Raw genomic sequence first — 27,110 nt, forward strand, 5'->3', positions numbered from 1 at the left:
CAGATCTGGTCCATCTTGGGCAGCCTGCCTTGCTCTTAAACCTCTTAGACGTTGTACTGGCAAACGCTGAGTGAATGAGCGATTTGCCCTGGCTTTAGCCAGCACTCATCATCCAATCTTCCTCCCTCCTCCTGACTGTCCTACTGCCTAGATGTCCTCTCCCAAACTTACATCCTCAAAGCTGCTCTCCTTCGGCTTCCTTGTCATCTTGGCTCCTCCCTTCCTTGGTCCCCACTCACACTTGTCCCAAGTCCTATTGACTTCACTTTGGCCAGGTCTCTGGATTCCATCCCTAACTTTTTGCCTTTTATTCGGTTCACAGGCTGGCTCATGGGAACACTGGCAGGAGCTTCCCAGCCTGCAGTGTTTCTCTCCCATCAGGCCATCTCTCTCCACAGGAGAGCTGTGAGCAGCAGTCAGTTTCATTATACCTTTCATGGCACCTATCAATTATGGAATCCATTGGTCCATCCACCCACCCCTCCACCCATCCATCCATTCATCCATTCATCCATCATCTGCTATTTACTGAGTGCCAACTCTGTACAGCCCTGTGTCAGGTGATGGGTAGAGCGCTGGAAGCACAATTTTTCCTGTGTATCAATCTTTAGTCTTGCAGGAGGAACAGAATAAAGCACCTTGGTCACAGAAGCATTCCAGGCCCTTTTTCTTCATTCGTTCACCAGTTACTTATTGAGCTCTCCCTGTGAGCCAAGCACTACAGGTGCTGGGGCCATGGAAGTTAGTAAAGGAAAATCCCTGCCACTGGGGAGACTGGCAACAATGGCCAGGTACATCGTATGACTGCTAAGGAGGACAATGGAGGGAGGAAAGGGGCACAAGTGTGGGTGTGGCCCCCTAAAGAGTGTGTGCAGAGATGCTGCCCTGTGGCAGATACCTGCACACAGCAGGGAGTGGCCTTCACAGGTACCTGGGGAGCAGCAATACTTGTGCCGAGGCCTCTGGGAGTGCACTCTGGGGAGGGTATGGGGTGCAAAGCTGTGTGTGTGTGAGGGAGTGGGGGTTGAGGGGACAATCTCAGAGAGAACAGCAAGCTCCCTAGCCTGATGCCACCATTCAGCCTCCCATTCTGCCACCTGTCCCTGGACTGTGAACTTGAATCCTTCCTGGCCATAGAATTCTGTGATGCTCTCTGCCAGAATCTCCTCCCCTGATGAACTCTTCCAGTCTCTTCACCCTTCTAGGCCTGAGCCTTCTCCAAGGAGCCACCCTCTCTGCTGGTCTCCAGGTGCTTGCCTAATGTACTTAGAGTGGTGACATCTAGGGAGCAGTGCCCTGTTGGCCACTACATCTGCTTGAGAGAAGGAAAGGTGTCTTATTTATTTATTTTTGGCAGCACTGGGGTTTAAACTCAGGGACTCATGCTTACAAGGCAGGTGCTCTACCACTTGAGCCTCTCCACCAGCGCTTTTTTTGTGTTTGTTGGGTGTTTTAGAGATAGGGTCTCACTATTTGCCCGGGGCTGGCTTTGAACCTCCTGATCTCTGCCTTCTGAGTAGCTAGGATTACAGGTGTGAGCCACTAGTGCCTGGCTAGTCTTAGACATCCCTTAGTCTGCTGGACACAAAGTAGGTGGTTCATTGCATGTCAAAGTAAGTTCCTTTCGAAAACAACTTGCTTTTTTGCCAGATCACTCTAGACAGATGTGGGCAGACATGCACACCCTTTTTCCACACATTGCTTGTTTTTTTTTCTTTTTTAAAGAGTTCTGCAATTCCCAGTGAAAGCAACCGCCTCATGAAATTAATTTGTCACCAGTGCCAGCGTCCCTTGGTTGACTCACAGCCTGAGAAAGAGTTTTTAAACATGTGTTTCTCATCTATGTGCTAATTTCTCTTCCTTTCTCAGTAATCTCTGGCCCTCAGACTTGTGGGTGGCAATCCTGCTCAGGTTGGTGGTACCTACAACTCCTCCTCTGTCCACTCAGCAGAGGTCTCCCAGCTCAGGTCCCTGACTTGGGATAGGTGAGAGGGGGTAAAAATGAAGCTGAGACATTCATTCCTCTTGGAGTTCACTGCAGCATACTTGTCTGAGAAAGGCTTAAGAATCTACGCACATTGTGCATACGTGCACACTTTTGCTGTGAACTGAATGTCTTTAAGGGGATTCTGTGATTTTTCCTTCCCTGATAGGGAAATAAGAATATTTCCAGAAGTTCTAGGATTCATTTATTAAGTTACTAATTCAATATATACTGATCATCCAGCATTATTCTGGGGCCCAGGTATATAGCAGAGAACAAACTGGGCAAAATCCTTGCCTTTGTGGAGCTTTCCTTCTTTGGAGTGGGGCTCCCAGAAGAAAATTTAAGTAGAAAAATCAGATGGTGGTAAATCCATGGTGGAAGCCAGAGCAGGGAGCTGGGACAGGGAGTGTGGGGGACAAGGATTTTGCCCAGTTTGTTCTCTGCTATATACCTGGGCCCCAGAATAATGATGGATGATGAATATATATTGAATTAGTAACTTAAAATAAGGCCAGGTTGGGCCTCATTAAGCCTTGATTTTGAGAGTCAGCTGGGAGAAGAGGAATCAAGGCAGAAGGAATAGTAAGTGCAAAGGTCCTGAGGCAGGTGTGTGGCTGATGTTTTGTAGAAAAGCAAGGAGGCCAGTATGGCTGGAGCAGAGGGAGAGGAGTTTATTTTTAGAGTGGGGAGCCCATCAGAGGGCTGTAACAGCACCACCCTGGCTGCTGAGTTGTAAGTAGGTGGAGGAGGGAGAACAGTACACAGCCAGTGGCTCAGACACAGTGGGAGGAGTAACAGGGTTGGGAGAAGTGGCTGGAGTATTGAATACATATTGGGAGTACAGGTGACAGCATTTGCAAAGGAATTGTGTGAGTGTGACAAGACAGGTATCATGGATGACCCCTAAGCATGTGGCCTAAGCATGTGAGTTGTAGTGTTGATGGGGACCTTGGGGCAGCAGGTGTGTGTGGGCTCAGCTTTGCACTTGGGACGCTTTGGATGCCAATTACACACCCAGGTGAATTGTCCAATAGGCCGGTGCATTTAGGGCCCATGCTTGTGGAGTTTCCACCTAGGGAGATTAGAGCACTGCCCATTGGTGTTTATTGGGGCCCGGGTGCAAACCAGTTGCTACAAAGGCATAGGAAGCTAACTGTGGGGCAATGAACTTTAATTAAACTTTAAAAAAAATTTCTTAAAGCATATTTGGAGTCAATCCAAGAAATGTTTATGAACACCAGTCATTGGCCAACTATCTGTTGACAGTAGTGTGTGTGTGTGTGTGTGTGTGTGTGTGTGTGTGTGTGAGCATGTATGTGTTTGTCGGTACTGGGGTTTGAGCTCAGGGCCTCCTGCTTGAGAGGCCAGGCCTCCAACTCTGCTAGCAGGGGGCTAGGTGTGAAGACTTTCACATAGTAGCACTGAAATGCTTTGCCTTCTGGAGCTGATAGTTGATAGGCAAAAGTGTTCAAAGTTTGCGTTTTTAAAGAATGTTGTTAAGTCCACAACTGGAATAAATAAGACCCGTTATCTTGATGAATAAATTAAAATCTTTACTCCTGGCATTCTATTTTCATTATTGAGATAAATTAAGAGAATTTGAAAATGGTTGTGGTTTTTCCAAAGTGATTTTTTAATTTGTTGCCAAGAAATTCAAATTGGAAGTCCTTGTGCTCCAAGTGTGGGATGAGTGGACTTACCAAACAATGCCGAGAGTCCTCCCACGCTCAGGCATTTGCATAGGAGGTGACTGCTACGTCATTGAGATCATGTAAGATTTCCCTTGTAGGGAAACTTCTACAGTCATGTATACTCGTCCAAATTTACCTCATTCTTCCTCAAAAGTGGGTGAGAAATGTGTACTCAATGTATTGAGAGAGGGCATGTATAACTTTAGGAAAGCTAGGGGTGTGAACTGGTGTTGAGTACAGATAATACTATGCAAATGAATTAAATAAGACAGTTGTAAATTCCAGAGAGTGCAAGTCCTAGGGGAGGAATGTAATGCAGAATCCTACAGGTCTCAGCTCTGAATGCAGTTCACGTAATCACGGTCATAGAAACAGTAATCATTGAGAAAACTGTCTATTCAAAAGCATACACACACACACAGAGGGGAGGAAAGGAGATGGCTAGATAGATTGATAGATACAGATAGATAGCAGACAGATAGATAAATGATAGATCTCAGGTGGGCAGGAGGGGCTGGAGAGGAAGGTGGTGTGTGCATGTGGAGGTAGCTAAATAAAGTGTAGAGCTAAAAAGTCAAGACATAACAGCTAAAAACACATTATTTAGAGATGTGTATGTAGTCTGGATGTCCTGGCTCATGCTTGTAATTCCAGCTCCTTGGAAGGCAGAGATTGGGATGATTGTGATTTGAGACCAGCCTGGACAAAAGTTAGTGAGACACCATTTCAACAAACAAGCTGGGTGTGATGGCGCATGCCTGTCATCTCCAACTATATGGGAGGCATAGGTAGAAAAACTGCTGTCTGAGACCAGCATGGGCAAAAAATGTGACACCCTATCTGAAAAATCACATAAAAGCAAAAAGGGTTGGAGGTGTGGCTTAAGTGGTAGAACATTTGCCTGGTGAGTGGGAGGCCCTGAGTTCAAACCCCAGTGCTGCTCTGAGAAAGAGAGAGAGAATTATATCTAAAAGTAACCTATGAAAGGAACTAGACAGCAGTGGGCCACTGTTTTGTATAATAAACCAATAACACCAAGTATACATTGTTAATAAAAATAAAATGAGCTGAGCACTGGCGCTGGTGGCTCACACCTGTAATCCTAGTCACTCAGGAGGCAGAGATCAAGAGGATTGAGGTTTGAAACCAATCCAGGCAAATAGTTTGTGAGAACCTATCTTGAAAATACCCAACATGTAAAGAAAGAGCTGGCTCAAGTGGTAGAGTGCCTGCCTAGCAAGTGGGAGACCGAGTTTAGACCCCAGTACTGCATTAAAAAAAAAAAAAAAGAAAGACAAAAGCTAATGAAAAAAAAAAGTGAATGGGAAATTTTGTCAGCATGACAGCAGAGGCTATGAAAACTCTGACACCCAGTGGGCCTGACCTGGCGATGCCTGGGTGTGCTCTCCTGCCACCATTTGCCTCCATGGCAGGGCTTCCACCATTTGGTCTTTGCCACCCATGACTTGGGTAACTGGATTGGGGGGGCAATAGTTGGGTCGCCCACTAGTTCTTGGCCTCTGATTATGACTTTCAGTTGGGGAAGCTCCCAAGTGATTCAGGGTTGTCCTAGAGAGTGTCCTGCTACCCCTAAATCTTGAAGGGCTGGGGAGATGACATTTACAGCAGCTCCTTCTCTAGAGTGAAAACTCCCAAAATGGCAGTTTCTACTGGTTCATTGTTGGCTCCCCAGCACCTGGCTCTGTGCCTACCACAAAATGGGTAATTGGCACGTACTGATGTATACCCATCCCACCAGGAAAACTGTTCTGTCTTAGACAGAGCTGACTTTGGACAGAGATGTGTGGGAGCAGACTCTGTGGGGATGGCCTGGGCCAAAGACTCTATCAACAGATGTGACATGTGATTCTAGGAGATGAAGGGGATGGTGTGTGCATGGGAGGACGTGCAGAGAGTAAGTTCAACAGTGATGGTCAAAGGGAAGAGGAGGCCAAGGGTCACCAAAAGCCAGGGACAGAGGCTGCCAGCGAGTGAGGGGCTTAGCTCAGCTTTGGGGAAGTATTGCTTCCTAGCAGGCCTTAAAAGATATTCCTTGGTTTTTGTTTTTAACTATATAGAATGGAAAATTTCAAGCATAATGAATGATGCACCTTCAGAACACTCATCATTCAGCTCATAGCCAGTCTAGTCCCACCTACAGCCTGCCTCTACCTCCCCACACTGGGGATTACCTAGAAATAAACCTCACACACCATTTTGTCTGTAGATATTTCAGTGTGTTTGTACAAAAATAAGGATTAGTAAAAATGTGGTCACAATCTCAGCCAAGTTAACAATAATTACATATCCAGTTAGTGTTAAATATACATCTGTGTATATGGTATTGCTCAACAGTACCTTAAAGATGCTTTGTTTTTATAGAAAGGATGTGTATTTGTTACTAAGAATTCAAGCAACTAGAGTAAAAATATCACCCCGCATCTTTTAGGAGATATCATTTCAGTCACCTCCTCATGCATAGATCTATATAGAAGAGAGTAGAAGTGCTGTCAGAGCTACTTTTTTTTTTTTTTTTTTTTTGCATTACTGGGGATTGAACCTAGGACTTCAGGCATGCTAGCAATACTCCATCACTTGAGCTATGTCCTCAGCCCTTTCATATGTATTTTGTTTTTGATTGGGGATCTTGCTACCTTTGCCCTGGCTGGCCTTGAACTCTTGCTCCTCCTACCTCTGTCTTCTGAATGGCTGGGATTACAGGCAGGCACCACCATGCCCTACTAGAAATAACTTCTCATGTTCAAAGGAATCTCTGAGTAATATCTTAGAGCTGGAAAGGCATCCATGGCTCTTTTGCTTTTGCTTATGGACTGACAACTCCTGGAGGGAGTATCTTAGTCATGTGTATTTATACTGCATGTCCCATCATGGTGCCTGGCACTCAGGTGATCAGGCAATAGCTGTGGTTTGAATTGAAGGGTCCCTTAGGAAACCCATCAATCATCTTAAGAGCTAAGGAGTTGCAAGCACTTGCTGTCTGAGCCCAGCAGGGCACATGTGAGGCTGGAGCCGGGTCCCCTGAGTCTTCTTACTGAGTGTTCTTTCTGCAGCCCAGGGGATTTAGCCATGTCGCAGAGTGCCTCAGTGCGAGTGTGGAGTCACACACACCTGGGCTTGATTCTGCCCTGACTCTTCGAAGCTGTGGGATTTCTCTTCTTCACAGAGTTTAACCCACCTCTAAGGCAGCCGTGAGGATTTCATGACAGGTCCGGCCTACGAAGCTCATTGTACAGTGACTAGCCTGTGCCAGGTGCTGAAGAAGAAATGTGCTTCTGTTCACTGTGCTTGCTGTTGTTATGTGTCTCCATTGCAGCAGGGGTGGTCACAGCATCATTATTTTCTAATTCTGCACCGATGGTCAACTGGAAATCAAAGAACGTCCCCCACCGATCCCCCATCCCACTCAGGTTTCCAGGTGCGGATAGGACCAAGTTTAGAGCTTTGACTTTTGCTTCCTCCCTGGCAGAAGGAAGAAAGGATTATTTTATGCCAGAATCCTTCTCCTGCATTGTGTCAGCCTCTGGTTGGCCATTTGCGTGTGGTGGTCAAGGTTCTTGTCTTCTCTATACATGGTGTAGAGGTACTGACTAACGTGAACTTGGCAAATAGTTATCCTAAGCTCTACAAATAGAAATCCTGGGCAAAGGGCTGGGTGCAAGACGACTGGCCTTCCCTGTCACCCCTTCTGTCTGCTGATTCAGCAGCTCTTCCTGGGCCCTCCTTCAGGCCCCAGGGTCTTCCAGGTCACTAATGGAATCTGCTGGAAGCAAATTAACTCACACACACAAAAAAGCTAACAAATCATCTAGCTGTTGGTATCTGTCCCGGGCCACCTGTGAGTCCTCTCTCCACCTTGGGAGCCTCACTAGCTCTTGTCTGGTTACTGAGGTGTGCAGAGGCAGCGGTGGAGTCCCAGTTTCTCCACTGCACAGCTGTGGCCTGTGAGGTGAGAAGCTGGCCTTGGGGTCTGCTGTGCCCTTGCCTCGTGCATTATTCACATGGCTAGGGTTGGGTTGGCTGGCGACAAGTGGGGGCTGGCAAGAGGGGGCAGATGTGGGGAAACAGTCATGGACTCTTCTTCTCTGGTTAAATGTGTGCTCTTTCCAGAAGACTGGTTTCAGCAGGGCGGGATCCACACTCCTGTGGGTCTGTCCAGTATCCCTTCCTTCCAGACTGCAGCAGGGTTTGGGGGGCCTTCCCAAAGCAAGCTAGGAAATGGCTTTCCTCTTCCTTCACTCCTATGCCTCCCCCAAAGGTACCTCATGGGCTCCTGGGTCGATTGAGAATGCTGTGGCTGGGCGTCTTGAAGGGGTGAGCAGAGAGGAGGGTCCGTGGGAAGGATTTTTGGGGTTGGAGGAACCCACAGCAGCATTCTGTGGAAAAGGAGTGGGGGTCGATGGTGGTTGCCATTGTGCCTTGGTGGAAGGAGTCATAGAGCACGTCCCTTCCATCTGGAGATGGAGTCTTCAGAAGTAGTACTGTCCTGTAGCCATCGCAAAGGACAAGCTCTATGACTGCCCTAACACATAGCCTGGCAGGTGCTTCTTTCTTTCCTTACAGTTCATGCAACTCTTTGGTAGCAGTGGTCAATCTAGATCCTGGAATCTAAGTGTCTGACATTCCCTGCCCAAGAATGGAAGTGACACTTGAGTCCAGGCATCATGCTGCGACTTCACTCATGTCATTAAAACCCCTGAAGGATGAAGTCCCAGCTAACAACACCCTGAAGCTGTCCTTTCTCCTGTCCTGGTGACCCAGGGTGGTACCCAGGGCTGTTGCTTTGATGTAAGTTTATGTATGAACTATACTGACTCAGTAGTACCTTTTGCCCCCACCTCAAGTCCCCACATTTCCTTGGCTAGTGGGTTTCTGAGATTGATATAGTTAAAAGGCTTCCTATGAAATTAAGCTGCATAAAGTAGGTTGAGCCCATGGGACTGGTATGAGGAGGACTGAGGTTTTTTTTTTTGTGGCTGCACTGTGGTTTGAACTCAGGGCTTCATGCTTACTAGGCAGGTGCTTTACACTTGAGTCACTCCACCAGCCCTTTGTTTTTTCGGACTTTTTATTGCACCAACTGTTTTTTGCATTGCGTATTTTCGAGATAGGGTCTCTTGAACTATTTGCCCAGGGTGGCTTGGAACTGCGACCCTCCTGATCTCTGCCTCCTGAGTAGCTAGGATTACATGCATGAGCCACTAATGCCTGACTCTCTTTCTCTTTATTTTATTTTTTTTGTGGAACTGGGTTTGCACTTGCAAAGCAGATGCTCTACCACTTGAGCCACACCTCCAGTCCAGTTTGCTCTGGTTATTTTGGAGATGGGGGAGGGGGTCTCACGAACTATTTGCCCAGGCTGGCCTTGAACCTTAATCCTGATCTCAGCTTCCCAAGTAGCTAGGATTACAGGTGAGCCACTAGTGCCTGGCTGAGGCCTAGGCTATGTGTCTCCCATTGTGTGCCTGGGCTTCCTAGACACAACCCAGGTTGTTTTTCAAAGACCAGTATCCCTGGAAGCATTTCAGTGTTCTAAACAGACCAACGATCCTCCTGCAAACCATGCTGTTTTGTCAGATCACCACTCTGTGCCTCAGTTACTTTTTCTGTAAAATGGGGCTTAATAATTTTCTAGTGTTTCACCAGGGAAATGGCACATGGGAAATCTCTTTGAAGAGAAGGTAAGGATTGGGCTCAGTTCTTAGTTCTTTCATTCTCATTTTTTTCTTTTATTGTCATGACAAATAAAGCATTGGGATTTCATTTTGCTCCTCTCACAGATTAAAAGGTAGAGAGGTAAGTGTAGACCATCCTGCCTTAGTAAACAGAAGTGATCATCCCTGTGAAAGTCAGAGGCAGAGCTGGCAGAAGTTGGGCTCTAGGCCTCCCAGTTTGGTCCCTACCACCCCTCTTGCCTGTTACTTTTTCATATTCTATATCAAAGTCTTGATCATTCTTTCAAGTCCTATGTAGTCTAGGTTCTGATCATCTGGGGACTACACAATTCTTATTAATATTAAAGGTGACAGTTTTCTTACCCTACTTCCCTGCATTTCTAAATCAGACATCGAAAGGAGAGGATAAAAGTAGAATCTATGCCCCCAAAAGGAATGCATTCTGGTTTGTTGCAAATTTGGGTTCCCTCTGGTAGCTTCAAGGATTGTGATGACAAGTGTGAACAGTAACTGATTAGCTGCAGAATTTCTGTGACTATTAGAAGGTTTTGATTTCAGGGCCAGGCTGAAATTGACAATTTGATCCTGCTGCCTAGCTCTGCCAGATATCAGGAATCTAAGAGACTCAGAATGTACATTTACCTATATTTCAGATTCCAAATCACTGATTGGCTGATACCAACTCTATCTGGCTATATTCATGAGAAAAAAAGAGTTGTAAGCACAAACTTTGTAGATATACTGGATTTTCTTTCTTTTTTTGGAGGGGGCAGTACTGGAGTTTGAACTCAGGGCCTACACCTTGAACCTCCACCAGCCCTTTTTTGTGAAGGGTTTTTTTTTGAGATAGGGCACGAACTATTTGCCTGGGCTGGCTTTGAACCACAATCCTCCTGATCTTTGCTTCCTGAGTAGCTAGGATTACAGGCGTGAACCACCAGCACCTGGCTGACATTGGATTTTCTTATTGGCCTCATCACTTCAATCTGGTTTTGACTAAGTGAATTTTCTAAGTGAGTTGCTAGTGGTAGGGGCCCTCGGAGTTTCAGTGTCCATTTCTGAAGCTTCCAAATGAAATTTCTCTAATTAAACACCTAAATGGCCAAAGAAGTTGGTATCATTTAACATTTTCCTCTTTAAGCGAAGAACAAAGCTTTAATAACTGGAGGGAGTCCAGTCTACTGGTTGGTTTTGTGAAAGCCCATGTTTTGGTGATTTGGAGGGTCTGGGGAGTCGGAACCAGAGCTATGCTCAACTTGTAATGGACCGAGGAAGAGAGTGATAGCTCTCCAGTTGAGGTTCTCAGATTATCCTTAAGGAAGTCAGGCCAGGAAGCCTGGCTAGAGTATTATCCAGCTGTAAAGAAGAAAGAAATAATGTCATTTTCAGGAAAATGAATAAAACTGGAGATGATCTTGTTAGGGAATCAGCAAGAGGTAGGAGGGGGAGAAGAGAGGGCAAGGGGAACAGAATATGACCGAAGTACATTGCATGCATGTTTGAAAAGGTCTTAATGAAACCCATATTAAAACATTGCAAGAAAGATTAAAAAAAAAAGGAGCGTATGGAAATATCACAATGAAACTCCCTACATTGTAAATTAATATGTGCTAATAAAAAATGTGGGAAAAGAGAGAAGCCAGAGTTGTGTCTGAGGACTTGGAGGCATGTGTGGGACTTAAGAGTCCTGTCAAATACAGCTTCAGCCTCCTCCTGTGTGTGGGGTTGTTTGAAGATACTGTCTTTAGTGTGGCACATTCCAGGTAAAGTCACCCTAGCATTGACGGTATTGTGACAAAAGTTTGCAATTTGTGTGTGTGTAAAAAGTAGCAAGATGTTTCCAAAAATCTACTAGCTTACTTTGCCCAGGATAGGGACAAATTGCCACAGTTTGGGAAAAATAAGTGATTCTAGCATATATATGTATATTTTCATTTTGTGAATTTAAGCGTTTAAAAAGCCACGCACAGTGCTGGGTGTGGCTCAGTGGTAGAGTGGTAGCCTAGCATGAACAAGGCCCTGGGTTCAAGTCCCAGAGCCAGAGCTACAAGAATTATAAAGCATATAAAACAAGGGTGAAAAAAGTAAGAAGAGTCGGCCCCCTGTTTTCCACGGCTGGGAGGGTTTTGTGCTATCTTTCCAGATACGTTCTGTGCCTTGTAAGCTTGCATATGTGTATGCAAGGCTAAGTTAGAACAGCAGTTGATAATTGAATTGAATTAAAAAACATTAGTTGTAAAGCAATCTCCCTTTTTCTTCTTCTTCTTTAAATTCATTTATTCATATGTACATACATTGTTTGGGCCATTTCTCCCTTCCTTATTTCTTTGACTATTGGTAAATGGAGAGAAATCCCATTCTGATCCTTTAGGAAAACCCTACGAACACTTCAATATCACCAATAATCCTATAATGGTGCACACTGTGTGGGCTCTGTTTAGTGATGCAAACAGTACACAGCATATGGCAAAGAAAGTTATTCGAGTGTTACACCTAACACAGGCTGAAAGCATTCAGTGCAGGAATCGGTGTGTAAGGTAGCCGTGCTACCCAGGCCAGTGGAGAAGAGATTGTGGGGTGTTTTTATGCTTGACTAGAGACACACCACTTTTTTAGGAATCTCACAGCAAAATGTTAAAGGTCTCATAAACATGTAATATGAGAATGTGTGACGTTTATGGCCAAACACAGTGACAGGTGTGGATCCCTTCTTTCAAGATACAAAGACCAGCCAGGCAAATTATCACCACTGTTTACCCGCACAAATCCCACTCCTGCTCCCTTTAGGAAAAGGGGTGGAGGGGGGCGTCTCAAAACAGTTGGCAAATTGGATCCAGGCTATGGTTTTCCTCCTTCCACAGACTTGGTGCTCATCCCACTGGGGAAGGGTCTTGGAGCAGGTGAAGTAGTAGGATCTCTTTCTCTGGTTTCTGTGCCCAGGCCTCCAACCCTGTTTGGTTTGTGACCATCTTAGTGTATGGAACTCAAGGAAGCGGTGAGGGACACCCTCAAGTGGCTTCTTGGCCCCCTTGTCCTTTGCACCACCTTCTCATTTGCTTCTGTAGGTTCATTCTGCTCCTGCAACTTGACTCTCCCTGGAGAACCGGATCTGAGGCCTGGTGCTGGGGCTCCTTTTACCTCCTCCTGGGTCTTCCCTCCAGCTACCTGAGGTACCTCTTAGCAATCTTGGCTCCAAAAGGGAGAATGTTCGCCTTGAGAGAGTCTTTGAAGATTAATTGACATGTGCTGTAGGCTTTGAGGAAGGAGAGAGAGAGAGAGAGAGAGAGAGAGAGAGAGAGAGAGAGAGAGAGAGAGAGAGAACCCTGTCAATTTGCTCTGCTGTTCTCAAAGCTTGCCCTGATTCTAACGGTGCCAGGCCTGGCCAATGGGGACAAGAGAGAAAGCTGTCCTCTCATGGCTGCCTTCCTGGGCATAGTGTTTACCTCCTCATTACTGTTCTGAGAAGGGCGATTGCCCAAATAGGGTAGGAACAGGTCCTCGGGTACACATTTATGCAGTGTAAGTTTTCACTGGAAAAAGGAGTATTTATATCAAAATGATCCTCCCCAGGGAAGTTAGTTTGTGGCCATGGGTGACATTTTCTCATTTGGAAATTGTTCTTTTCTCTCTCTTTTTAAAAAAAGCTTTCTAAGTGTAGGGGCCCAAGTAGTTATAATCTGCTACCTCTCAAAGAAGTCCCTCTGCAGGCCATTTATATGTTAATTTGGTGTGGTTGGGAGAGGAAAAGGATGGTACCTGCTTCAAGATAAGCATTTTCATCTCAATGAACTCTTTGTTAATCAAAGAAATGGAACTGGCAGCCTACTTATTGGAAAGGTCCAGATAATGCAGGTTCTAAGGTGGAGATGGATAAGAAAAAGAAAAGAAATGTTGGCCTGGCACCGGTGACTCACACCTGTAATCCTAGCTATTCAGGAGGCAGAGATCAGGAGGATCATGGTTCGAAGCCGGCCCCAGGGAAATAGTTCTTAGACCCTATTTTGGGGAAAAAAACAAAAATATGATAAAAAAAAAAGGGCTGGCTGGAGTGGCTCCAGCAGTAAGAGCACCTACCTAGCAAGTGTGAGGCCCTGAGTTCAAATTCCGGTGCTGCTCCCAAAAAGAAGTGTTCGTTTAGTTGTCCTGTCATATAGAGGGCAAGGCTAGTGTGCCAAGCCAGGCTGCCATGCTAGGGTCCTCTTCCAGGGCCTTGGATGAGTGTTGGGACGTGAGGAGGGATGGAGGACCCAGGGTAACTTCTTCAACAGGACATTCAAAGAGCATCCTTCATTTTCTGGCATTTGCACTAGCCCTGTGGCACCCGATCCACTTAAAGTCAAGCACTATGAGACTTTTTTCTCAGCACAGGTTTTGTTAATTGAGACCATTGTTCCTCTCTTCTGAATGATATTCCTGGCTTCTTGAAAAATCCAAAGATCTGGCAATGCTGAATGTTCCTTCTACCAGGGTGACCACCAGGACCTGCTGCTACTCCTTTACAGAGCAGTGGGATTGCCACTTTCTGCTTCACCAACTTGGGCAAATGTTGACTTCTCACCTGTTTGGAAAGTTAATAAGAAGGAAGAGTGTTAATTTAGAAGCACATGTGTGAGTATGCATGGGTGAGTGCACCCAAGCACCAGGATTCAGACCCAGAGGGGATTAACCTTATAAAAAGGTCATCCCTCAGCAGGTTGAACAACAGATTTTCGAAGAGTTAATCTTGGGGTGAGGCGAGGAGAATAAGATTATCATGACACACTATTAAAGATATTTGTGACCTGTATCAAAAAATGGAATGCCTCTCTCTGGCATGCACATAGCTTTCATTCGAGTGTAGTGATTGGAGAGAGGCTAGAGACCTGTATTTCTGCCTCTGTGATGTCTTGGACAGGGCCTGGGACATCCAGGAGCTTGATCAATATGTGACAATAACCAGCATGGGCTTGCTGATGGACTCAACTCTGAGACTTAGAGGACCAGTTTCTCTTCTCCCTTTTCTAGTTTGCTCCTTAACTATAGCAAGTATTGCAATCTCAAATCCCCAGAGGGCCAGGCAGGCCATGCATTCAAGTAAATGGGCATCTGGATGAAAGAAGTAGAATCGGGGGTGGAGGGGGAGGGAACTGTGGTAAACTGGGAAGTTCCTGTTGGCCCAGCAAGATGTCCAAGTTCAACTCCAGTCAATTTTTACATGGGAAGGGGAGCCCAGGGTTGCCAGGGCTCCTGATTCTCCATCAGGAGTTTGAAATTGGAATTTGCATATGACCAGTCAACTTTAAATGTAAGGAATTGACTTTTCAAAAATCATAGTATAGACCAAAGGAAACAAACCCTAGGGGCATATTAACCCATAGCCTTAGGTTTGCAATCTCTGGGATAAGGTTTTCTCTGCTTTGCTGAGTCCGGGGCACAAGGAGGAAGGAGCTGTTGGGATGCAGGATGCTGTGAAGACTAGGGTGGGCTGTGAAACTTGGACCACACCATCACTAGCCTAAATTGGCAGATCTGGACCCTGCAGACTTCAGTTAGGAGAGCTGCAAGGCCTGGGAGGAATTGTGTATTCAGAAAGGTAGGCAAATCCAGGGAAGGCAGCTGAGGGGAAAGGGTACAGGTTGTGAGTGGAAGCTGCGTGGGCAGCAGGGTGCAGAGGTCAGGGAGGCAACTGGGGCAGCCCAGGGGGCAGGAGAGGACTGGAATGAGCTGGCACGGATCCTGGAGGTGAGCCTGTTTGCCTTCTGACCTTATATGGCCTAATAGGTATATGAACTCCCTTGCCAGCTATGCTTAGAGGAAAAGCATCACAGCCACTAGGAGAAGCCCTGTGCATTGGGCATCTGTGAGGCTAAGCACAAAACTTAGTCTTACAGTTAAGAATCTAAGCCTGTCATACATGGAGAGAGACAGCAGCATCTCTCAGAGGAGAAGATAAGTTTTGGTTTAGACAACTTGGGTTTGAATCTCACCCCTTGTCACTTACCAGCTTGCTGCTCGGCCAAGTTACTAACCACCCTTGTTTTTTGGCATTTGAACTTGGAGCCTTGTGCTTGCTAGGCAGGAGCTCTACCACTTGAGCCACACCCCCAGCCCCTTTTTTTGTTTAGTTATTTTTCAGGTAGGGTTGTGCGTTTTTGTCCAGGCTGGTCTCAGACCCCATCTTCCTAGTGACGCCTCCTTCATAGTTGTGATAAGCCACACACCTGGCTTATCAGTTGAGATGGGGGGTGGCTCTCGCTGACTTTTTGCCCAGGCTGGCCTTGAACTGCAATCCTCCTGAACTCCACTTTTGGTGTGGCTTGGGATTACAGTTGTGAGCTATGGTGTTTGGACTTTTATTTATCCCATTGTGTGTGTGTGTGTGTGTGTGTGCGCGCGCATGATGGCTGGCTTGTTTGGGGATAGTAATTGTTCCTACTTTGTAGGGTTTTTGTGAGGATTAAGTGAAAATGAGTACCGCAATGTATGGGGAGTGCTTAGTTCAGAACCTGGCACATAGCAAGTGCTCATACTGATCTCATTACTATGAGACAAGCAGTATCCTTGTGGTTAAGGATAACTTGTGGTTAAGCACAAAATCCATTGTCTCAACAGAGAGCTGACAACAAATGCAGTAAAAGCTCACCACCTTCTCCCCACCCCCATTGCAAACCTGTTCCTAAACACAGACTCGGGCTGGAAGTGTTGCTCAAGGGTTACAGTGCCTGCTTTGTGAATGTGAAGCTCTGAGTTCAAACCCCAGTCCCACCAAAACCAAGCAACAAAAAGTAAACATGGACTCTTCAGCCAGAGGTCCTGTTTTCCAGGAGAGCAGCAGACATTGTACTCACCTGAATAAGGGTCATCTGCAGAGCCTGGGTAAGCCAGTTTGTTTGGCTCTGGTTCTCCCTATATTACATAATGGCCATTTTTCATTCAGTTAACAAATACTCACTGAGCAAATACTATGTTCCAAGCACCTAGATGGGGTTTTAGAGATGTTGAACACAGTAAGACAAGGTGTGAGCCTTTAGGTGCTAAATCTAACATATAGGCAATAACAGAGATGCCCAAATAGAATGGCTAAATAAGACAGGGGTCTACTTATCTCTCAAGTGAGTCCCAGGGCAACCACACAAGGCTGGAAAGCAGATTCCCCCCCGCCCCCCCGTTTTGCAGCTCTATGCCTGTGTTTCAGGATGTGAGAAGAGGTAGAAGTTTGTCATTAAGTACGTTCTACTCACATCCTTTTGGCTGGAATTAGTCACATGGCTATATCTAGCTGCAAGGGATGCTGGGACATGTAGTCTGGAGCAGATGGCCATGTGCTTAGGTGAAATTGGGGGTAGAATTTATCATAAACAGGAAGGGGAGGAATTAGCAGGTCATGCTTCAAGTAGACAGAGAAACAAATCAACACTCATAGGACAACTGAATCCTTAAGTAGAGAAAAATGTGGCCCTCATAAAAACTTGGACTTTAGAATCAGACTTCTGAGTTCAAATCCCAGCTCTGTCACTTATGTTTGGTACCCTCCCTGCAGAGTGGATGTGAGGATTGAATGAGTTTAGCTAAGAAAAGCTCTTAGGATATGGTCTGGCCCAGAGTAAATAGTTCAGAAGTATAAGCCATTACCCTTGGGCAGTAAGAGTAGGAGGTGTTGTAGAAGGTCAGTTGACTCCAGGAGATCTGGGGACTCTCTCACCCACTCACCACCGTCCTCAGTTTTACAGCATCCTGCAGGCCTTCTCTCTGTGCATTGAACCATTGGCGCTTCTTATAGTGGGGAATGTTACTGAAAATTAAACCAGGCCATCTGAAGGGGCTGGTGTTCTGAAAAACAAAAACATAGAGCCCCTTTGGGTTTGCCTAGACTGGAACTTGGGGAGCAAGCTAGGGAGGATTTTTAGGGTTCAGCTCAGTTTCCTATAGCTTGAATCAGAGCAAATGAATTTAGTCAATGGTCTATAGGCCTTTGACTTAAGTGTCTAGAAATCGTTTAAAAACTCTGCCCCTTAGCTAAATAAAAGGGAGAATTTTAATCTTGAGGAAAGATCTGGTGGGCTTTCTAGGGCCCCTTCAGCAAGAAGAAAAACACGGAAAAGCTGCCCCCAGGTGCTGTGCTGACAAGAGTTGGGGTGTCTTCTTACAGGGAGCTTGGTGTCCTATGATATGCAGAAAGTATCACATTTTCAAGCTTCTGCAGGTGTCATGTGGACACAGAACTTTCCTTGTTTTAGATCAAGAACTTTAACTTTTCTTGGTGACTCATGCAGTGGATGGATTTTAATAGAAAAAGAAATACTTTGGAAATGGTTTCCCACCAACTTTCTGCCCCATCACATCTCTCAGGGTCTGAGGAATTTTAATCCCTTTCTTCCCAGGTCTTTGAATTGAGCTTCCCACTACTCTAGAGAGGAGTGTTGGGTACCACGTTGTACCTCATTACTTCTCTATCAAAGTTTTCCAGCTGGGTCTTTACCGTTCTTTCTCATCACTGGCCTCAATCTTAAATTCTCCTTTTCTTGTTTTTGGTGGTACTGACGTTTTGAGCTCAGGGCCTCACGCTTGTTAGGCAGGCGCTAACCACTTGAGCCACTAACCACTTGAGCCACTCTGCCAGCCCTTATTCTCCTTTTTCTTAAGCAGGGCTTAAGAAGAGGGTTCGGGCAGCTGTGGGAGCTGGTTCAAGTTGGACTTGAACTTGAAGGCCTTGGAGGCCTCCAGTGAGGTCTGGCATTACCCCTGCACTAGGTTTTATGGGTAGTCATCAAACTGCTTGTCACAAAGTGTCATGTGCATAGTCACAGCGCCTGTTACCATGCCATCCATGGTGCGTTGTGAATTAATGTTTAAAAAATAGATCCTATAATGTTCTTGTGCTCATAATTATTTTAGTGTGTTTGTGTTTGTGTATATGTGTGTATGAGAAGTGTGAATTTGTTAAGTGTGAGCATTTATAATGTGCCTTAAATGTTGTTGTCCTGCTCTGTATTCCTCGTGTGTCAATCACCTGGTATTTTCCCTTCCAGTTCCAATGAAGGGAGCGTGGCTGAGTCTCAGGGGACAGGGGTAGGTGGGTGTCAGGAATGTTTGCTCTTACAATTTACTCTGTTGGGTAGAAACATCAGTGAGAACACGACATTGCCTTTCAGCCTTCGAAAACCTAATATCCAGGCACAGACAGAGCCTGTGTGGTCCTCATCACCTGTCAACCACTCAGTGTTTTATACATCCCAGTACCCCTCCTCTCTGGCGTAGTACCTGCACATTGCAGGGACTTAACATTTGTTAGGAAACAATGTAGTATAAAGCTTAAGAACACAGACCCTGGAGCCAGACTGCCTAGCTCCTTCTTAGCTGTATGACTTTACTTGCCCTCCCTGGGACTGAGGCCTAGACCGAACAGTGGGGATGATACCAACTCCTACTTTAAAGATGGGGACTGCATGGGTTAATGTATGTGGGCTCTTAGAGAAATGCTTGGCATCTGCTTAGGCTTTAGCTGTTCTTAAGTTATTAACGACTAAATGGAGATTCAAGCTTGTCTGAGGTGTTGGAGCCTTGTGGGGATCTTCTCTGTCTCTGGCTATCATTTGTCATCATGGATCAGATCTCCTCCTGTCTCTCCTTGGGAAAACAGATTTGATTTCCACATTAAACAATTATGTATTTTTCTCTCATCCCAAACAATTTTTTAAAAGGAAAACAATACCCAATAACCCAGGTGATTTTGAAGCCATCCTGAGCCATACTGCAGGGGGTGGTATGTACAACTACCTGAGGCAGAGGCTGTATGTACATGTAGATTTCAGAAACCACTTTTTTTCCCAAAGAAAATGTCAGTTCCTGATTCCTTTTCATCTCTTCTCACAAAATGCTGTTCCTCCATGCTTTGTGTCTTCAGGAGAGAGCTCCTGGAATACATCAGATGAAAATCTCTCCAAGAGATGATGTTTTCCTTAACCATGTTTATTTTTGTTTCTTCGTTTATTATTTTAATGTGTTTTTTTGTTTATTTGTTTTTTGAGACAGGGTTTTGCTATGTAGCCCAGCCTGGCCTCAAACTTTCAATCCTTCTTTCTCAGCCTCCTGAGTGCTGGGATTATAGGCGTGTAATATCACATCTGGGTCCCTTTTAAGGGTTTAAAAGTTGAGGTATAACATACACACAGAAAAGTGCATGTTCAGCTAGCAAATTCTCAAAGAGTTCAACGTGCTTGCGTCACCATTATTCAGATTAAGAAGCAACACTACAGACCCTATGGAAGCCCAGCTGTGTTCCTTCCAGTTATTCTAACACTCTTTACCCAATCCCCGCCATAGGCAGCTTTCCTGCTTTTAATCTCATTGAGTGGAATCTTCTAGTGTGTCCACTTTATTGTCTGGATTTCCCCTTCAACTCTGATTTTGTGAGATTCATCCATACTGTTAGCTGCAGTTGTAGTATTTCATTGTGTGATATGCCATGATCTGTTTGTTCATTTTGCTTTTGATGGGCACATGGTAGTTTCTAACTGGGAACTTCTGTGAGCAGTACTGCATAGACACATTGATACAAGTCTTTTGGAGACATTGTGTATACCTCTCAGACGTTAATTGCTGGGTTGCTGGGTAGGCATATGTTTGGTAAGTGCAGCTGTAGGGGTGCCAGTCATCAGCTTGGCTTTGATGAAGGAAATTGTTCTATATCCAGATTTGATTTGGGGTTTAAAGAAAAATCCCATTTTGCTAATTCTATTGAGTTTCCCATTTCTTATACTGTCCACTCCTGCCATAAAAATTCAAATTGCTATAAGTACTTCTTTTTGGAGAGGCTCTCAGAAGACTTTTAGTACTATACTTGAAAGGGAAATTTTAGGATTCCTCTCCCAAGTCCCCTGCCTCACCTTTCCCCGCTGAAGAACAGAAAATATAATCACTGCAAAAGAAGTCTTATCCTTCTTCCCCTACATATACTTATGAATGAAATTTATGGCTTAGGGAATGTGATCTCCTAAGATCTAATGGTTGGATCATTCCACTCAACTTCAATTATACTTGCCTCTCTTTAGGAGCCCACAAAAGTGGGCAAGTGGAGAGTCTAAAGTCCCTCTGTTCAGCCGGGTGCAAGTGGCTCACACCTATAATCCTAGCTATTTGGGAGGCTGAGATTGTGAGACACACGGTTTGAGGCTAGCCTGGGCAAATAGTTTGAAAACCCGATCTCCAAAATAACCAGGGCAAACTGGACTGGAAGTATGGCTCAAGTGGTAGAGCGTCTGCTTTGCAAGTGTGAAACCCTGAGTTCAAAGTCTACTCCCATTCCCCCATCCCCCAAAAAAGTTCTCTGTTGGGCTCTCAATGTTCCCTTGTAAATAGTAGCCACAAGACAAGGTGCTTCAGAAATGCAGAGATAAAGAGCCTTGCTCTCCTGCCCTAGATACTTTATAAATAGTGACCTCTGAGTCTCAGAGGGGCTTTAATTGAATCTGTTAGTTTTGACCTGCCCTCTCTTTCCTGACCCCCAAACAACATCCCTTAGAATAGCAAAAATATCATTTCACACACTGCTCCCCCATAAAAATCTCTGTTGCCAAAGCACTCTTAACCCTGCAGCCTGGGCCAGTTCCTGTTTTATTTTACAGACAGGAAAATGAAGGCTTGCTATTGACTTGACCCAGGAGGACCCTGGAAGAGCTGAAGTTTGGAGGCCGGGCCCATGTCTGGGGATTTGTGTCTCTAGGAGCTGAGAGTCCCTTTTCTAAGGAGAATTTAAAGGATGATGTGTTGGATCAGCTCATCATGAGGTCCTTCTGATGGCTGGTCTTCGCACTTAGCATTTTGTCTGGTTAGAAAGTGATCTTTGGTAAGGATGTATTTGTTATCAACAATTGAAAGTGACTATCCACCAGTAGGGAATGGCCCAATAAAGTTGAAACCTTCATACCATGACTTATAATAGAACCATTAAAAGGATTTTGACAAAGCAGAGTAGAATAAGAAAAGAGGGAGAAGAGTGTATAATATATAATTCCATTTTTGTTAAATGAACTATAGCCACCCACAAAAAACTAAGATGCTAACATCAATGTGTTAGTCAGGTTTCTGTTACTGTAACAAGTACTTTAGATAAATCAACTGATAATGAGGAAAGAGTTCTTTTAGCTCATAATTGGGGAGTTTTCAGCCTATGACCAATTGGTTCTGTTCCTTTGAGCCTGTTGGTGGCACAGTACATTGTGGAGGGAGCATGTGATAGAGGAAACTCATTCATCTCATGGTGGCCGGGTGTGAAAGCGAGGAAGAGGAGGGGGTTGGGAGGCCCAATATCTTCTTTAAGGGCATGCCCTCCAGTGACCTATCTTCCTTCTAGTAGGCCTCTCCTCTTAATTTAGGATCCAAACTATAGCAATGAGCTACCTAGGAAAGCAAGGCTGAGGATGCTTATGTGACAGGGTGGGATATAGGAAATGGCATATGTGACATAATGCTATTTGAATAAATTATGTACACGTAGATATGGATACAAAAAAAGACACATAAATATACATGGATAAATGAAAAAAAAAATCAAACAGATAAAAGTGCCATTCTAGTAAGAACCACCCTGAGCTTGCATGGGTCAGCTAGATTGGCAAAGGCAAAAGTTTAGTCTGGAAGCCTTTATCCTCCAGCTCAGTAATGGTGTAAGGAGAAGGCATTGGTCAGACTGGGTACTGAGCACAGGCACACTGCTGTGCTTGGCAAGCCAATAACCATAATGATCTCTGAAGTACATAGTATGTGCTGACATTCTCATAATTCCTCAAGGTTAGATATTTTTATCCCCATTTGATGGATGAGGAAAAACAAGTACTTAGTCTGTCAAGGCCACATAGTGAGTAGTGCTGAGATTCAAGCTCTGTTTGAGCTCCTGTGCTTTGGTGTCACATCGCTGCCTGGTGATAGCTTGGAGCTGGCTTCCTGGGGTGAACAGGGTTGGCCTGCTAGGGTCTAAGTTGAAACTTCTGCAGGGTCCTCTCTCACAGGTGTGGATTTTGCTCTTAAAAAACTAACCAAGCCACTACCCAGTGACTGTTTCCTGTGTGTCCTTGCTGGCCTCGTTCCTGGTTGTGGATGGCAATGCTTCTGACCTGTGTAAGGGGAGAGGGCTGCTCCGGCCTGTGTTCCCAGGGCATCGGGCTGCACAACAAAATAGGGCATCTTGATGTCCTGCCTCAGGACAGTTGAAAGGTAGATGGCTTGTCAAAAAGGACAGCGTTACTGAGTCTGACGTCTGGTTCCTAACCATTTCACCAGCTTCTCGGTGAGCAGTTGCTTTGGTTTTCACAGGGCTGGCTTTATCTTCCATTTCTGCTCACCATTTTCCCCAGCCCTACTAACCACAAAAGAACTAACAATAGTGGCTTGTTTGGTGGCCCGATAAAGGGACTTCCACACAAATTGCTGAGTGTCTCAGCTAACGTCAAAAATCCCCCAAAGTGAATATTTAAGATAAAAATCAGTTCTGCAAATTGTTGTCACTTGTGGTGACCCTTTCTATTTCCTTTTCCTTGGTTTTCTCATTCATAAGGTGCTAGCCATTAAAAGAATAGCAAGAGATTTGTTAAAGACCAGAAAGACAAGGCCAGTTCTGTGTGTGAGGTTTTGGCTGAAAGTATCAGTGCTGAGGACACTGACAGTAATCATTTTATGAGTAAGTCTGCATTTGCAGCGGGACTGGAGAGACCACTCTTCTACAGGGTGCAATGTTTTAACAGTGGCATTGGTGACTTCCAGGAGCAGGCCAGATTTATAAAGGTTAACTCTACTGCAGAGGGTAGCTGGCTGCAAGGACAGCCTGCCCTGGGCCATCCTGTCTTCTCTGTGGCAGATGGCCGCCATTCCCTTGGTGGGGTTGTGCCAGCTGGCACTGGAGCCCCCGCCTGCTGCCTTCCTTCACTGCCTGTGGAAGTCACCACAGAGCTCAGGAAGGGGACAGAATGATGAGAATGTGTGCAGCAGGCTGTGGTCTCCACTGGAGGATTATGGGCAAGGTCTGCCTGTCCGTGGCCAGCCCTGCTCTCCTCTGCCCACATATTGTAGACTGAGCCTCCTGACCATGGATGAGCTGCCTTTCAGTGCATCTTCCGGAGGGGTCAAGTTCTTTTAAATGAGCCTGTGTAGTCATGGCAATTGTGCCGTCATTATGAACAGTGATCTTATTTTGAGTTCCTTACAGGCTGGGACTGGGTCTCCAGTACCTAGCACAGTACAGTGCCTGGTATGTCGTAGGACCTGGAAGAGATGCTTTCACTGGCATGGAACCTCCTCGAGCTCTCTGTGTGGGCGGCATGAAAAGTAATCATTTAGGAATCAGTTTTCTTTCTTCCTTTGCATTCCTCTGTGAATGATCAAGTGTGGGGTCCGTGGACATTCTCCCCTCCTTATTCCTCTGCCAGTTAAGTCAAGCCCATGGTCCTCACCACCATCCTCTGTTTTGTTTGATTCTGCTTCAGTGAACTGATTGACCAGACTAGGAGAAGAGCCTACATCCTGGCAGCCACTCCAACGAAGACCATAGAGTCTTCTGAGGTCCCTGGACGGTGTGGTGTTCCCAGAGCCAGGGAAGACAAGGACTGAATTCCAGTGAGCTCCCAGGAATGGTTAGCAGGGTATCCTGTAGAGAAAAGGGGGGGGGAATCCATCCAGATGGAATGATAAAAGGAGTGACATCACAGTAGGCATGGCAACCATAGGGTAATCACAATCTCCCCACGAGGTGGTCAGAACCCCAAGGGAAGGCCAAGTTTTGCTGCATTCCTTTTCCCTTTGGGGACAGGCAAAAGCAGCCTCGCATGGAAGAGGGGCTGTTATCCATTGACCAGAGCTGGCCAGGGCCTTGGGCTTTGTCCCTAGATCTGCTTCCCTGCTCTGACAATGTCTCAGGGGTAGTGAGGGCCACCTCAGAGCATTTTCATTCTGTTGCTTTAGTACCCAGGGTGGCCCTGGAGTGGGGTGGGAGAAATCTGTTCATGGAGAGTGAAGTAGAGGTAGGTCAGGAAAGTCTGTCCTCCTCCCTAGGGACTCCGACCCCCTCTGACAAATGCATAGCCATCTCCTTCTCCTCATTCACCGTCCTTGGGTCGAGAATTCAGCCTCAGATGCTGTTGAACTAGCATAACCATGCAAGTTGTGCTCATTTCAAAGTCACTGTGTCCCGAGCTAAAATAGATGAAAGGTACATACCGCAGATGTAAGTGAATGCTGATACCTGGGGACAGCTGGAAATGTTGTCTCAGACAGGTGTATCTTGAACACAGTCCGAGGGTTCAGGTGTCAAGAGTTGAGAAAAGGACATGAGCTGTGGGGCTGGCCTTCCTGTCCACATGTGTGACCATGCCTGCTCAGGTCTGGTCACTAACCATCTACAGGTCAAACCATAGCTGCTGATCTGCCTTCCTGCTACCCTCCCAATTTTATTTACTTATTATTTTTTTGTGGAACTGGGGTTCGAACTCAGGGCTTCATGCTTCCAAAGCAGGCACGCTACTGCTTGAGCCACACCTTTAGTCCATTTTGCTCTGGTTATTTTTGGAGATGAGATCTTGTGAATGACTTGCTCATGCTGCCTTCAAACTTCAACCCTCACGATCTCAGGCTCCCTAGTAGCTAGAGGCTAGAGCTGGATGATCCAGCTCCTACTCTTCAGTAGAGCCCTTTGCTCCAACATTGGTATTGGAGTTGGAACTCAGGGCCTCACACTTGCTAGGCGGGCACTCTACCAGCCCCCTCCCCGCCACTGCCTTTTTGTTGTTGTTGTTGAAGTTATAGCCAGGATTTATTTTAGTATAATGGGATAAAGTAAGGACGAAGTGGGGTGGGGAGAGAAAGAGAGAAACATTTCCTGTTCCCTGTACAGGAAATGGGAGCAAAGACTCCCACCAGCCCTTTTTTATGTTGGGAATTATTTATTTATTTATTTATTTGTGGTACTGGGGTTTGAACTCTGGGCCTCATGTTTGCTAGATAGAAGCTCTACCACTTGAACCACTCTGCCAGTCTGTGTTGGGTATTTTGGAAATGGGGTTTCATGAACTATTTGCCTGGGCTGGCCTTAAACCTTGATCTTCCTGATCTCTGCCTCCTGAGTAACTAGGATTATAGGCCTGAGCCACTGGTGTCCGGCTTATTATTTAATTTTTATTTAGTAAGGTTCACATAGTGTAAAACTCGTTTTTAAAATGTATAACTGAGTGGTTTTGAGTATATTCACAATACTGCACAACTATCATTACAATCTAATTCTTGAATAGTTTCGTCACTCCTAAAGAAATCCCATATTCATTAAGCAGATTCCCCATCCCTTCAACCCCTGGCAACCACTCATTTACTTTCTGTCTCTAAGGACAGAAAATATTCTGGATATTTCATATAAATGAATCATACACTATCTGTGACCCATATGTTGGGTTTTTTTCACTTAGTATGTTTTCAGTGTCCAGCCATGTTGCCCCATGTATCAGTATTCCATTGTTTTTTATGGCTAAATAATATTCTACCATGTGTATATAATGCATTTTATTTATCCATTTTATTTATCCATTCATTGGTTGATGGAGATTTGTGTTATTTCTACTTGCTGGCCATTATGAATAATGCTAGTATGAACATTTGTATACGAGTCTTTGTGTGAACCTGTGTTTTTGGGGAGAGGTTTTTTTTTTTTTGTCTTTTCTTTTTTGGTGCTGGGATCGAACCCAGGGCCTCACGCATGCTAGGCAAGCGCTGTACCACCGAGCTACATCCCAGCCCTGAACCTGTGTTTTCAATTCTCCTGAGTGAAACCTAATTGGAAAATTGTTGAGTCATATGATAATTCTATGTTTAATTTTTGGAGGAACAGCCAAACTCTTTCCCACAGTGGCTGTACCATTTTTTTGTTCTCATCAGTAGTACATACCCTTGCTGGCATTTATGATTTCCATCTTTTTCATTGTACCCATCCTAGTGGGTTTGCAGTGGTATCTCACTGTGGCTTTGGTTTGCATTTCCTTAGTGACTACTGATGGCATGTATCTTTTCATGTGCCTATTGGCCATTTGTATACCTTCTTTGGAGAAACATCTGTTCAGATAGACTGTTTATCTTTTTGTGTTGAGGAATGAGTTTAACTTATCAAGGTTCCTCCCCACCCCTACCCCTGCCCTGTAGCATGGTGTGATTAGTCTATAGAGATGGAGTTTAGTGGATCACTTAAGTGCAGGCTTTAGTCTTTGCCTCTTTCATTGCTCCTCAATGTTCTTGGGCGGGGGTCCCCTTTTCCTTGGCTACTCTTAAATATTTTCTTCTTCCCAGAGAGTCTTGTTCTTTCCCAGCTAACCTCATCGGCATTCATGGCATCTCTCATCATATATATGTTTACTCTTGCATGCATTTATTCAACCTGTAGTTCTCTCTGAAGCTCCATATGTCTACCCAACCAGAACCTGAACATGTTCAAAATTTGGCACATTCCATTGCCAAGCCTTCGCTGCCTCTTGAATTCCCCATCTGGATGAGTGTCACTGTTATCACTGAATCAGCCAAAGGGCGACATCTTGGACTCCTTTCTCTCTCAGGCACATCTGCCCTCTTCCCGCCAACTCTTGTCAACTTGCTCTTTTCAAAAATCCTTTCTAATGTGTCTATAGTTCTTCTCTCCCACTCTTCTTTAGTTCAGGTCTTGGGCATTTTAACAAGACTCCCTAGTTTTTTGTTTTGTTTTTGGGAAGACTTGAGTTTGAAGTTAGGGCTTTATGC

The 27,110-nt window shown here is 45.3% G+C and overlaps 1 protein-coding gene across 4 annotated transcripts in view; it reads left to right on the plus strand.

Moving 5' to 3' along the window:
* The window catches only part of Dpf3 (double PHD fingers 3), a 258,438-nt gene that overhangs the window by 22,476 nt on the left and 208,852 nt on the right, over positions 1 to 27,110 (plus strand). The window lies entirely within an intron of this gene.

This window comes from Castor canadensis, chromosome 3, assembly GCF_047511655.1.
Source record: "Castor canadensis chromosome 3, mCasCan1.hap1v2, whole genome shotgun sequence".
NCBI lineage: Eukaryota > Metazoa > Chordata > Mammalia > Rodentia > Castoridae > Castor > Castor canadensis.